General features: G+C 38.6%; 1 pseudogene; it reads right to left on the bottom strand.

Moving 5' to 3' along the window:
* LOC149267497 (putative protein arginine N-methyltransferase 6 pseudogene) overlaps nt 1-15,135 on the bottom strand; it is a 58,616-nt pseudogene extending 43,481 nt beyond the window's left edge.
* Between the last annotated feature and the right edge of the window lie 339 nt (nt 15,136-15,474).

Genomic DNA, 15,474 nt, shown 5'->3' on the forward strand with positions numbered 1-15,474 from the left:
TATTCAGTGCTCAGTAATCAATGCACATCCTCCACGAACCATCTTTCTTCCTCACCAACACGATTGGAGATCTACATGGTGATGTGTTTGGTTTTATGAACCCTTTCTCAAGTAGCTCTTGTACCTGCTTCTTGATCTCTACATTCTCTAAAGCGGATAACCTGTACATTCCGATGTTAGGAAATGGAGCATCTTGCTGCAAATTAATATCATGTACAATTTCCCTTTTGGGTGGTAGACCTTTAGGTTCTTGAAATAGGATATCATATTCTGAAACAACTTTTTCTAAATCAGCTTGCTGTTTAGCATCACAACCTTCAAATACATTGGTTTTATCAGGTTTCTTTTCCTTTAAAACCATCAGTAAAAATTGCTTGCATGAATTTACAATTCTTTTCATCTACCTTGAGTTGATGAGAGTATAATTATTCTTGAGTTTATGAGCTCTTACAATATATTCAATTCCATCTTTAACGAGTTGATACTTATTTTCAGCTCTATAGAAAATGGCTTTTCTATCATACAAGTAAGGACTTCCTAAAACAATTCCACATATATCCAAGGGAACGATATCTAACTCAACCTCATCTACAAATGTTGACCCAAAAGAAAACCTAAGTTTACATTTTCTAGTCACTTGTAGCTTTGATTTATCACATACCCAACCTAATGGACATGGCTTCTTGTGAGGTGTGGTTAGTAGTCTCAATTTCTTTACAATTTCTTCAAAAATCAAGTTTACTTGTGAGCCACTATCAAATAAAGTATCAATCTTTTGATGCTTGGAAATAACTCTAATATGAAAAATCTCATGTATTTTCCTCTCATTTTCTTCACTATCAATAGTTTGTGCAGAATTACTAGTAGATGCTTCAGAATTTTTACCTTTTATACATATGGTTGCGATTGTTGTTTCATCACCTGAGTCTGACCCCAAATCTTTCTGTATAGTAGCAGTAGTCTTCTTCTTCTTGCCAACGAACTTCTTGGGTTTCAGATCCGGATGCAAAGACCAGCAATGTTCATCATCATGTCCATCCTTCTTGTAGTGAGTGCATGAAGCTTTGGCCTTTTGTACAGCATTTGCCTTCCTCTCTTTCCATTTCTACTTCCTCTTTTCCTTGTTCTTGCTTACAGTGGGTTTTGATGATCCCCCAATCTCTGGGTTCACATTCTTGCGTCTAGCCTCTAGATGGGTAGCCTGAACAAATACCTCATCTATGCTAGTAAGGTTAAAGATGAGAATGGTGTGCCTCAAATATCTGTGTAGACCACCTATATACTTTAGCAAAGTTTCAGGTGAGTCTAAAGAAATGCCTAGAATCAAAGCTATTTTCCTAAATTCTTGGGTGTGGCTTTGTACACTTTGCCCCTTTAACTGGCGAAGAGTTTACCAAATCATCATGGCTTGCTGCATATAAGCTAGTGGATAGAATTGTTTTTTAATTGCAGAAACAAATTCACTCCAAATAGAAAGAATTTTACCATGCTTCTTCAAGTCAGCTTGTGTCCTGCCTTCCCACCATACCAAGGCAGTTCCTCCAAAGCATAGGCTGGCTAGCTGAATTTTACTCTTGTCTAAATCAATGCTCTGCACCCTGCAATACACATCAATCTATCTAATCCAGTTATCTAACTTCTCTGCATATAATTCTCCATCATATATTGGAAAATCAAATTTAACATCTATTTTAATCAAATATGTTTTCTTCTTTTTATTTTCAGGGCTATCAAGAGGTGCGGATAGAGGAGCCTTTTTTCCTTTCCCTTTGCCTTCAGAATGGCCATCTAGAAGAGATTCTTCTATTCCTTTTTCTTTTTTGGAGGTTGAAGAATCTTCACTTCGACCTTTCTTAAATTCTCGATACATTTCTTCTACCATGGCTCTCATGGTCATGAAACTATCCATGAACTGAGAGTTTGATTCCAAGGGATTTTCTTCTGCCATTTTCCTCCTAGGATAGACTCTACCAATTTCTGGGTTAGCTTCAACCAGTTCTCCTTCTCCTAATTTGAGCTTTGACCTAGTTATCATTCACCAATTCAGAAAAATCTTGTCTAACCTTAGTAAACCTAAAGCTCTGATACCACTTGATCTGATACTGAGATCTAAGACAATTAATAAGGTATTACACACTCATGTGCATGGATTTGTCTATGTTATTTTATGCAATGGATCAATAAGATTGCGAAATACACAGATAATGAAGCAGTAAACAAAAAAATATAGACAACACATAACACAACAAATTTAATGAGGAGTTCACCCAATGCTCCTGGGCTACATCTCCCAGTCTAGCCTTCGGTGGTGGCCTCTCTATTATGTCTTCAAGCAGAGTTTTGCAATAGTATGAGCTCAATTTGAGACTCAATACACGACAGATATAATAGTAAGAGTTTGGTTGAACCTCTCAAGCCTTCTCTAAGTACACAGACTCTCTGAATAACTCTCTGTCTCTGTCTTAGATCTGTCTCGGCACTGCCTGCTTTGTCTTCTGTTTTCTATGGCTTTAAAGCCAAAACTGTGCTACCTATTCATTTCAGCTTCTCAACTTTCTATCTCCCCGACCTCTGTCCGCTCAGATCCCTTTCCAAGCGTTAGAAATCATTGCTAAATGCTTCTAGGGATGGTGGCAACCTGTACTGTAACGGAATGGGTCATCGGCCCTTGAAATCCTTCGGAATTCCCAAATGCGGTCATTTTCTGCTGACATAGGAAAATGAATTCACGACTATGAAATTCCGCCAAAACACAGTTCATTTTGGACTTCAAAAGTCCTTAGATACAGTCTATTCCTCTATTGGGTCCATCCTCAATCGCTATCACAAGTCGCTTCAGCCGTGCTCCAAGGTCCACCTTTATATTTTAGAAATACGTTAAAACTGTGAAAATAACATAAAAATGACTGATGGTGGATCTGAAATAATATACAATAGCTTTAAGGAACCCTTTCGGGTCCTGCTTATCGCATCGACGCTTCATCCTTTGTATTTCATTTAATAAACAAAACTGCAAAAATGCATTAAAAATGGCTTTTCTGCGGATCTCAAATATTATGAAATAATATTGATAAAACCGTCGGGTCCGGTTCATCGGATCGTACATACACATGTGTATGGTCCCGCTTCATAATGTTTCTCCGATTGTGATATCACGATGCGATTAATCACAATCGCATATCGCTGATGCTCCCCGCCATTGCAAGCTGTCTTTGTAATCTCCGATAGCGATCCCGCAATGCAACATGGGCCGTTGATCTGCGCGCTTGATCGACGGTCCTAATTGACTTCGTTAGTCGCCATCGCAAGTTTTATATGGTCTTTGCCGATATCTATTGTTTGCCTATGCCGATTGTGATTTTCCAATCAGATCTAGGCCGTTGATTGGCCAAATCTGACAGCTACTGTGCATTCATTGTTCAGACCTCCAATACTCTATTTTTCACTATTTTCACGTGTTTTTAGCCTCCCGATAGTGGTTTTCTACCATTCTAAGGGTTCTTCATATGCGATTGTTTTGATCTTTGGCATGATTTTAAGAGGTTTTGAAGATTTAGAGATCATTCTGGGATCCATTTGGTTCAATCTCAGAGGTAGATTTGTAGAGAATTTGCAGGAAATTCTAAAAACACATATTTTGTTTCCTTCTAATACAATTTGGTTGGGTTAACCATAGCTTGACTAAGATAGTTAACTACATAACACATGTCTGGTCGTGTGTTCACCAAATAAATAAGTAAATCCACAAGCTTCCTATAAATAGTAACCTCCATTACTTCACATGTAGTAGCATATTCCTGTTGTACGTGTTTCCCATAGGCAGTCCTTGGATGCAAAAACTATGCTAGGAAACCAACTCAACCAGCCTTTAGGTTCAAGCTATCCCTTGAACTAGAGGGGGCTCCCTCAGTTGTTAAGAGGCCTTGTTTAACATTGTTCACTGTCACTGAACAACAACCTATGAAGCACAGTGGCCAGATCTATGATTTAGTTTGGGTGGTTGTAGATGATTGCACAATCCCCATTCATGAATAAATACCCCTCTTACAGAGGCATTCCTCAAAGTGTCAGCTTCCAGCCTGAAAAAATAACATGATTTATAAAGAATTGGACAGAAGAATATAAGGATATTCCCAGTAATTAAGCAGTCAAAGTGAATACTTAATCAATCAGGCAGATTTGGATGCGGGTAGAAAACTTCTACAGCCCAACAAAACAAATTGAAGAGGATGACATAAGGAAATCATTAGTAAATATGTATAGGAGCTATCTCAGACAAACAGTCCAATAAACTGATCTCTTTAAATGATTATAATTTTGAAAGGGATTTCAGAAAGATTGATACTCATTCTATTCTCACCCAAACTATTCTATGCAAACTTGAACATGTGCAGAAAGAGAGCATGAAAGTACTGGAAAAAACAACAAGAAACACAAGTTCTACCATAAATTGGAGCCAGAAGGTTTTGATTAGGAATTCTGTAATAAATTTTTTACAAAGATGACAAGTTCTTGGCATCAAAATCCAACCACTATTTATTAAAAATGATGGAATATATAGAATAAACTTCTCCTAAATGGTTACAATATTTCTGGAATAATATCCTCAAAAATATACTAAAAATAAAATAATCCATGGATACTTTGCCAGAAATTTCAAACTGTTTGAAAGTATTGTGCATTCATATCTATAAATTAGATGAATGACTGTTGAAAACCTGCAGAATGATCCTCAATATGTTGGTCTTCTATTTCTAGGTGTCTTTTGAATGTTGATATCTCCATGCCCTAAAATTTGGGGTTTGTGAAGCTATGGCTGAAGATCTGCTTGGAATGATTTTATGTCACTTTTTGACAATGCTTCACCAATGTCATAAAATATTTGGAATGAAATATTTTATAAATGTTTTCAAATATTCTGTAAATAAATTTTATATTTTTCTATTTTCATGAATTTACTAAATGAAATTTAGAAAATATCTCCTTAAATAATTTTATTGAATAATTCATCCACTTATTTGAAATTATGTCTTGTTTTTCCTTCTCATGTATTCCCAAAACCATGTGTTGTTTATCCTTCTCTGTAAAAACTCATTTTCTACTTATCCTCCATTTACTTTCATTAACCTAGTAAATTCAAATTCACATGTACCTGTAAAATTTATTTCCCCTCACCAGTAAATCCATTTCACCATGTAGTTGTAAATTTATTTCACTCACCAGTAAATCCATTTCACCATGTAGTTGTAAATTTATTTCACCTTGGCCTCTTTTACGTGAGCCTCCCATCGTAAAATGTGTTTACATGAATTTGATTTCTGCTCACCTCTGCATTAGTTTCATAAACATATGAGTGTAAAAGTCTCCCTTTATATTATGTAAAATATTTTCATAATATATCATCCAAATTATTCAAATTCACATGTACCTATAAAAGTTATTTCCCTTGCACCAGTAAATCCATTTCACCATGTAGTTGTAAATTTATTTCACCTTGGCCTCTTTTACCTCAGCCTGCCATCATAAAATGTATTTACATGAATCTCATTTTTTCTCACCTATACATTAGTTTCATAAACATATGATTGCAAAAGTCTCCCTTTATTTTCTCTTGTAAATCCATTTTCTTGCACTTGGGAATTCATTTCACCTGTAAAATCTTTTCATAATATATCATCCAAGCTTGTGAAGAACCCAAGCTCTAACTCTTCAAAATTTCCATTAATCATTTCGATTAATCCAAATTTCGGAAGAGCTCTGGTCTGAAATATATTTATAACCTTTGGATTTAATGTGCCTGTTATCACCCCAAGAAACTCACCTAGGTTGTAAATCAGTGATGCTCAAGAACATTATAAATTCAAAAATTATGTTGGATAAAATGATGGATAAATGAAGATATGTTGCAAATTTAAGCCAGATAACCACTCCTACTATGATTATCCCCGGATATGGGTGAAGACCCCCAAACTAAAAGGCTTTCAACTACCAACTACTCACAGTTTAAGGTAAAGGTGACGATGGAGAAGACTAATTACACCAGTAGATGCACAGGACCCTATGATGGCTAGCTGCAACGAGTTAGAAGATCTATAAAACTATTTTTTAATACACAGACAGGATGACAACTCTCTGATATTAAAACAACAGCAATCTGCAAGCAATTTCAATGAACCAATAAATTATAACACAGAGGTGGGATGACAGCCCCTCTGATGTTAAACATTTACAGCACATCAAATAAATGCAAGCAGGCACAACCTAGAACAAGAAAGAGAAGTGGAAAGTGAGCAGGTGACAGCAAAAGAAGCTTGTATTAGTTGAAAATCTAGACCAGAAGCTGCAGGTCTCATAGTATTTACAGTCTCCAGAAGTTAAAGGAAACAACAAAGCTTTCATTCATCAAACACTCATCAATCTCACTACATCTATTTTTTCAGTATATATGGTGTCTCATTACACAATCTCCCTGTTAGCTATGCGTGGAGGAGCCCATAAATGGCCACCAACCACATTTACATTCAGAAATGGGGCTGCTGATACAACTCTGGCTGTGTTGTAAATAGATTTGACTTCTCTGGTGCTCTGCGGTCCTACTTGGGCAAGTGGCGTAAAATACCAATGGAACCATAACCATTGAATGCTCTGAACTCCCCAGAGGTGTCCTGCTTCCTCCTCGGCCATACTGCTGATTAATTCTGCTGCTGATCATTAAAAACGGCTCCATTATGACTGTGCTACTTTAAAACAGTGGAACGCTGCCCAAACTGTTCATTCCCACCCATCATTGCTTCAATTTTGACTTTTAAGAGGTGCATGCATGGTTCATCCAACTATCGGGTCCGCCTTTAGGGTCGAAATTCATATTATAACATGCCCATCCTTTGTATTTCTTTATATTTCCTTATACACAGAAAATGCACCCAAAACCATTGAAAATGGCTTAAGCGCGGATTTGAAATTTTATAAGAAATGATTCATAAAATATCGGGTCTGACCCATCGGGTCACAAACATATATGTGTGAAAGGCCCTGCCCCCTTTGAAAGCGCTGATGCGAAATGCTGACGTGATCTCAGCCATTGATCCGGATACGCGATCGACGGTCCTCACAAAATCGCCGATCACCATCCCCATTGCCTCTTTTTAAAAGTGCCGATACGATACGCCGATGCGATATCAGCGATCGCTCATCGGCAAGGTCTCCTTTGTCGCTGCCACTGCCTCCCTCGACTTGCGATATGTCGACGCGATTTAGATCGTTGATCGGCCAGATCCAACGGCTGAGATTAAAGCGGATCCTTTAAGCCTATAACTTTGATTTTTTACATGGTTTTTTGGGTATTTCCGCCTCCCGATAGTGTATTTCTGCCTTCCAAAGGGCTTTCCTCTTGCAATTTTTTCGATCGGTGGAAAGATTTTAGACATAATTTGAGGATTTCAACAACAACCATGGATCCTTTGGCATAATTATAAGTGTAATTGTAGCCTTTGAGAGTGTTTGAATCCATTTTTGATTCTTTTGCACAGCAAAGCTAACACTGGCTCCTTCTGGGGATGAGATTCTCCCTGTGAGGTCTCAAGAACCTGCAGATCAATGCCTTTCCAGCAAAAAACAGATTAGCCAAAATTCCTAGTGTTCCATTGGGCATGGAATCTGCTACAGCTATACAAAAACTGATAAAAGCACAATATTTACAGCTTTTAAGGCCAAAAGACCTTAAATCACATAATTTTTCAAAAACCGCCCATTAACTGGGCCATCAAAGACTCGTTCTCCTCCCATACTTTTCAGTATGAAGGTGTTGTTTCCTTGAATCTGTGAAATGATGAAAGGGCCTGTCTAGAGAGCATCAAACTTCCCATGATTGCCTTCTTTTTCTTTAAATGCATCCCATTTTAGAACCAAATCCCCAACCTGCAAATCATTTCTTTTTTCCTTTTTGTCAAAGACTTCCTTGATCTTTTGCTGATGTGTTGTAGCTTTTTCAATCAGCTGCTCTCTGATATGATATAATTCTGTTAAATCAGTGACTCTATTGGCCATAACATCTTCTTCATTCTGCGCTGTTTGGAGCAACTTTGCCACGGGGAGGGTAAGTTGAATTGGAAAAATAGCATCAGTACCATATACTAGCTTGAAAGGAGAGCAGCATGTAGATCTTTTGATGGTCACTCTGTCTGCCCAAAGCGCATATTTGAGCTTGGCATCCCAATTCTTCTTATTTTCCTCTAACAGCTTCTTAATAATCCTGATCAGACTTTTATTAGAGGATTCTGCTAGACCATTCCCTTGGGGGTAATAGGAGGTGGAATGAACAAGTTTAATGCCCATTCAATCACACATTTCCACCAACTCTTTTGCCTTGAAGGCTGCTGCATTATCTGTTATAAGCTTATGTGGCCAACCAAATCTACTGAAAATGTTTTCTGATAAAAATTTCACTACCACATTATGATCAACCTTCCTTGTTGGGATTGCTTCAATCCATTTTGTAAAATAATCAGTGGCAACTAATATCCACCTGTGCTGGCCACTGGAGTGTGGGTTGATTTCACCAATGAAATCCAAGCCCCACTGCTGAAAAGGTCCTTTTGCAATTATAGGCTTTAGGGGCAGGGATTTTAACTGCTGCTTACCTTCAAATATTTGGCACCTGTCACAAGATTTAACAAAAGCAATTGCATTAGAAAATAAAGAGGGCCAATAGTACCCAACTCTGAGAATCTTATGGGCTGTAGTTTACCAATAATGATGTCCCCCACACATGCTGTCATGGAACTGCTGCATAACTTCTATTGACTGTTGTTTATCCTGGCATCTTAAAAGCACTCTAGATGGATCCCTCCAATAAAGCAAGCTACCATTGATGCAATATTTTGTTGCCTTGAGCTTTAACGTTCTTGCTTGACTTTGAGAAAATTCTGAAGGAACTTCTAGCTTTAGCAGGAAACTAATTATTGCAGCATACCAGCTACATGAAGCTAGGTTCTCGGCCACTGACTGTCCTCTCTGCGTTTCAGCTGTTTCATACTCTTCTATTTGACCATTTTCTGCTACATTGAACAAGAAATCAATGTCCAAAGACCTGCAATTTTCTTCAGCCAACAGTTTAGCAAGCCCCTGACCTCTTACCAACTTGGTGGGCTTTAGCTCTATGTTGAATACTATCATTTTTGCAATCCATTTTGCTCTTTTTCCATCAGCATCAGGCTGCGTTAAGACATCCTTTATTGCAGCAGAAGGCACATATGCAACTATTTTGGAATGCAAGATGTATACTCTGAAAGCTTTCAAGGATTTGATAAGAGCATAAGCCTGCTTTACAATAATATAATACCTCAGTTCAGCATCCCTCAGATTCTTGCTAAAAAAGGCCACTGGATGCTCTTGACCTGCTTCATCTTGCTTCAACAAGACAGTTGCAATGGTATCCTTAGAGGCAAATGAAAATAGGTGAAATTCCTTGCTATAATCAGGGCTTATTAAAGTAGGAGCTTCCACAATAGCCATCTTAATAGACTCAAAATATCTTCTAGCCGCATCAGTCCACTTCACCTCTGCTTCCTTTTTCTACATGGAGGTTATGTGCTTAACCATCTCAACAAAATTAGGAATGAACCTCCTTACAAAGTTAATTTTCCCAAGAAAAGATTGTATGTCTTTCTTTGATCTTGGAAGAGTCAAGGCCTGAATTGCTTTGACTCTTTCTAGGTCAATTTGAACACCTGCAGCAGACACTACATGCCCCAACAGTTTGCCTTCTTCCAAAGCGAATTGGGATTTTTTGGGATTGAGTGAAATTCCAAATTTCCTGCACTTTAAAAACACCTTCTTTAAATGCTATAGATGATCATGATGGCTGCCAGAATAAACAATTATGTCATCAAGATATATCAACACGAATTTATCCTTTTCTCCCACAAAAGCAATATCCATAGCGCACTGAAAGGTGGCTCCAGCATTCATCAGCCCAAATGGAATTTTGGCATACATGAACGTGCCCCAAGGAGTGGTAATGTTGTCTTCTCTTGATCATCTGGATGCACAATGAATTGATTAAAGCCTGAAAATCCATCTATAAAATACATCACTTTGGCACCTGAGACTTGCTGCAACAAATGCTCCATTTTTGGCAGGGGATAATTATCCTTTTTGGAGCATTTATTTAGATTCCTGAAATCAACGCACAGTCTGATTTCTCCATTCTTCTTCCTAACAACAACCATATTGGCCACCCATTTAGAATATCTGAGAGGCACTATAATCTTAGCAGCCAACAACTTTTTAATTTCTTTCTCAACCAGAGGAAGGAGCATAGGATTCATTGGTCTCAGCTTCTGTTTGAAAGGAATAGTGTCTTTCTCAAGCAGAATTTTATGCTGAATTATATTCCTGTCATATGTTTTTAGATCACTGTACTCCCAAGCAAACACATCACCAAATTGCCTCATTAATTTGCAATATTCAGCACTCTGATCAGCAGATAGATTAGTGGACAGATTTATGAATTTGGGCTGACCTGGACCTCCTATATCATGCTTGCAAACTGCAGACTGATCTTCTTTTTGGGCAGCTTTGTAAGGCACATCATTGTGGTCAAAAAATCTCTCAAGAGGAATTAGACCCTTAGGGATATGGTTACTAGGAAGCTGGACTATGCTATTCTTGCCAATCTTATTTCTAAGCTGGGACTTGGGATCTTCTAACAAAGCATCATTATTTTGGTCAATTTTCATTTCAAAGAACTCATCAATGACTTGAAGGAACCTATTTAACTCATCATCATCATCAAAAACCTTCCAATGGTGGACATTATCAGGCAAGGAGGGTCTATACTTTACTTGTACCTCATAAACTAGTTTGGGAGGCGATGGAGGGATGAAAAAACTAGCTGAAATAGCAAGGGAATCAACAAGCTGATTTTGGGCTCTAGGAATATATGAAATGCAGAAAGAATCAAAGAACTCCTTGACTCTCCATACCTCATTTCTATAAGCTCTTAGCCTTGGATGCTTTGCTTGGAACATTTTATTTACTTGCTGAATTATCAGATCAGCATCTCCAAACACCTTCATATTTTTTATTCCCCTATCTTTGGCTGCATGAAGGCCCAACAACAGTGCTTCATATTCTGCTATGTTGTTTGTCACCTGAAAAACCAGCTTTAGAGACAGTTGAATTGTTTCTTGTTGTGGAGACACTAGCACCACCCTTGCTCCTGCAGTCTCCTTGGTACATGCTCCATCAAAGAACATCTCCCAAATCTGACCTCCTGTATCATGCTCGGCCTGAGCTATTGGTTTCCTGATCTGTAATGAAACCTTCTGAGATTCTTCTATTTGGAGAATGCAAGCTCCAAAATCAGTGTCCACTGCATATATGGGATGGTTTGTAGGATTCTTCTCATCACTAATGATATATGCCAGTTGTGCTTCTCTATATAACCTCCTTCTTTCTCCTCCAAACACTGGAACGGTTGCATAAGATAGATCATTCTACAATGTCCCACCTAGTCTCTTAATCCACCCTTTAGACAACAACATACCAAACTTGGGAGGAACATCAGCCACCACTATATCCATCATCATACTTTTCATGGGCAGCTGGGTTAAGGTAATGGCCAGATCCTTAATTAATCCAAGACATTTTACCTTCCTTGAATCAAAAGAGAACAAATCATGATAAGGTCTAGTGATATCAAGGCCTAACTCTTCCATGACAGTTTTAGGCATTAGATTGTGGCTGGCCCCTGTGTCTAGCAAGAAATTGTGGAGGATTTATCATGGATAGTTAATGAAACATAGAAATATGGAGAACTATTATCAGCAGGTTCAATCATGGGGCTAAGCACAATAGTAGGCTTGTCATCTTGCAAATTGATAGAGTCAATAGAGGTTTGTTTAGATTCTAGTTCAAAGGCCTCAAGGATGGGTTTTCTGAATAATTCACTCTTCACCAATTCAGCCAGAGGCATGGATATTTTCAATTTCTGAATTTCTGACTCAAAACTAAAAGAAGATAATACTTTATCAGCAGTTTTTACCTCTTGAACTAGAGCTTTGAGGGTGATAGGATCAGCTGCTGGTGTTCTTTGCCTGCTATTCTGTGGCATTGTTTGAGCAGTTGCTTCTTGTACAACATTTTCTTTGACATTCTTTTCATTGGATCTTAGATTATATCTTTGCTGCTGCTCACCAGATTGCAGAACAACACCACTTTCCCACCTCTGAATGTTTTGCTCTTGCAACAATTATTCTTCATATTTGGCCAATGTTAAAAATGCAGCGCTGCCTTTATCCTCCAAGCAGTGAATTTCATCCTCATCTTCTTCAAATTGTTCCCCCTCCATGACTGCATTCTGAAAGGGAGCTTTTACTTTATGATCTTCTTTTGCTTCTTCACCCCTTTTCATAATTTGTAGCTGCTCATTTGCTTTTCTAAATGGGTTTGAATTTCTTGGAGCAAATGTGTTTTGCTTCCTTGTTTTGCCTGAAGTCTGCTCAACCTTTAACTTAGAAATTTCAGCAGCCAATGACTCGATCATTTTAGTCATTTTCTCTATTTTAGGCTCCGAAGTTGATGCAGGGGAAGAAGAAGCCTCACCTCTCGGCCTTCTTCTATCAACTTGACTCTTTAACTTCTCTGCTGCCAAAATATTAGATTCCACCTCCAGGGCTGCCTCTTGCATATCACCCAGAGTATCACATCATCTTTCTCTCAAAAATAAGTAGAAATCAAAGTCAAAAGCATTGGCATATGTGATTTTAGTAGCAGTGGGGGTAGGCTTTACCTCAGCTGGTATTTTACTATATATTCTATTAAATCTTTTATTGAAGTCAGGAAAAGACTCACCCTTTTCTCTTTTCAAGTTTCCAAACTCTGTATGATAATACAACAAGTCCTTCTTATCTCCCCATTACTTCAAAAATGCATCATCTAATGCTTCAATATCTGTTATGGATCTTTGGGGTAATTCTCTAAACCACTTCCTAGCCTCACCATCAAGGCTCTGGACAAAAACTCTCATCCATACATCATTCTCACTTATATCTAAGTTATCAGCATAACTGTAAAAATCTTCAAGATGTTATTCTGCTGTCACTCCCTCTGTTCCAGTAAACTTGGGCATATATTTTTGATATTCTCCCACAGGCATAGGATTTAGAAGCACATGCAATACCAAAGGTCCATATTTAGCAGCAACAATCCTCTCAATCCTAGTGGGTGCTTGCTGTCCTGCCATGTTTGGAATATGTGGAAGAATACTAACAGATGGAGCAGTAGGAAATAATGTAATGGATGACAGAGATATTGGGATGTTTTGGACAGTGTGGGAAGATTTCTTTGGACTGAGATTCAAAGGGGAACTAACTGCACAAGGGGCTGAACTAACTCTGAAGGAATGTCTATATTAACAGTGTTGGGCTCTAAGCCTTCAAGCTGTAATTCTTCAGTTATGAAGTCATATTTCAGAGATAAATCGGAGTTTTTAGGCTTACCTGATCCTGATGCCCCTTTTTGTGATGATTTCTTCGATTTAACGATTTTCTCAGGGTCATGCAATGGTTCGGCTGGAGACTTCTACAAATTTCTTCTAGTATGCCTCACAAACTGAGCCAGAACTTCAACGTGGAGTCACCAAAGGATGGTCTTCCACCAATGGAGTCGCCAGATAGAAGATTACAACCAATACTGTGTTCAAACCTTGTCTGTCATTAAAGCTTGAAACTATGTCGTTCTCCCAGGGAAGCTTGAGCTCTGATTCTCCTCTCCCCGGCAACGACGCTGATTAATGTTATCACCCCAAGAAACTCACCTAGGTTGTAAATCGGTGATGCTCAGGAACATTATAAATTCAGTAATTATGTTGGATAATATGATGGATAAATTAAGATATGTTGCACATTTAAGCCAGATAACCACTCCTACTATGATTATCCCTAGACATGTGTGAAGACCCCCAAACTACAAGGCTTTCAACTACCAACTACTCACAGTTTAAGGTAAAGGTGATGATGGAGAAGACTAATTACACCAGCAGATGCACAGGGCCCTGTGATGGCCAGCTGCAACCAGTTAGGAGATCTGTAAAACTATTGTTTAATACACAGACAGGATGACAACTCCCTGATATTAAAACAACAGCAATCTGCAAGCAATTTCAATGAACCACTAAATTATAACACAGAGGTGGGATGACAACCCCTCTGATGTTAAACATTTATAGCACATCAAATAAATGCAAGCAAGCACAGCCTAGAACAAGAAAGAGAAGTGGAAAGTGAGCAAGTGACAACAAAAGAAGCTTGTATTAGTTGAAAATCCAGACCAGAAGCTGTAGGTCTCATAGTATTTACAGTCTCCAGAAGTTAAACGCAACAACAAAGCTTTCATTCATCAAACACTCATCAATCTCACTACATCTGTTTTTTCAGTATATATGGTGTCTCATTACACAATCTCCCTATTAGCTATGCGTGGAGGAGCCCATAAATGGCCACCAACCACATTTACATTCAGAAATGAGGCTGCTGATACAACTCTGGCTGTGTTGTAAATTGATTTGACTTATCTGGTGCTCTGCGGTCCTGCTTGGGCAGGTGGCATGATATACCAATGGAACCATAACCATTGAATGTTCTGAACTCCCCAAAGGTGTCCTGCTTCCTCCTCGACCATACTGCTGATTAATTTCTGTTGCTGATCATTAAAAACGGCTCCATTATGACTGTGCTGCTTTAAAAAAATGGAACGCTGCCCAAACTGTTTATTCCCGCCCATCATTGCTTCAATTTTGACTTTTAAGAGGTGCATGCATGGTTCATCCAACTATCAGGTCCGCCTTTAGGGTCGCAATTCATATTATAACAGGCCCATCCTTTGTATTTATTTATATTTCCTTATACACAGAAAATGCGACCAAAACCATTGAAAATGGCTTAAGCGCGGATTTGAAATTTTATAAGAAATGATTCATAAAATATCGGGTCCAACCCATCGGGTCGCAAACATATATGTGTGAAAGGCCCTGCCGCCTTTGAAAGCGCTGATGCGAAATGCCGACGTGATCTCGGCCGTTGATCCAGATACGCGATCGACGGTCCTCACAAAATCGCCGATCACCATCTCCATTGCCTCTTTTTAAAAGTGCCAATACGATACGCCGATGCGATATCGACGATCGCTCATCGGCGAGGTCTCCTTTGTCGCTACCACTGCCTCCCTCGACTTGTGATATGCCGACGCGATCTGGACCGTTGAGCGGCCAGATCCAACGGGTGAGATTAAAATGGGTCCTTTAAGCCTATAACTTTGATTTTTTACATGGTTTTTGGGGTATTTCCGCCTCCTGATAGTGTATTTCTGCCCTCCAAAGGGCTTTCCTCTTGTAATTTTTTCGATCGGTGGAAAGATTTTAGCCATAATTTGAGGATTTCAACAGCAACCATGGATCCTTTGGCATAATTATAA

The sequence above is a fragment of the Pinus tabuliformis genome, chromosome 6 (assembly GCF_031772625.1).
Source record: "Pinus tabuliformis cultivar Carrire ecotype Pingquan chromosome 6, CPIR1, whole genome shotgun sequence".
In the NCBI taxonomy this organism is placed as follows: Eukaryota; Viridiplantae; Streptophyta; class Pinopsida; order Pinales; family Pinaceae; genus Pinus; species Pinus tabuliformis.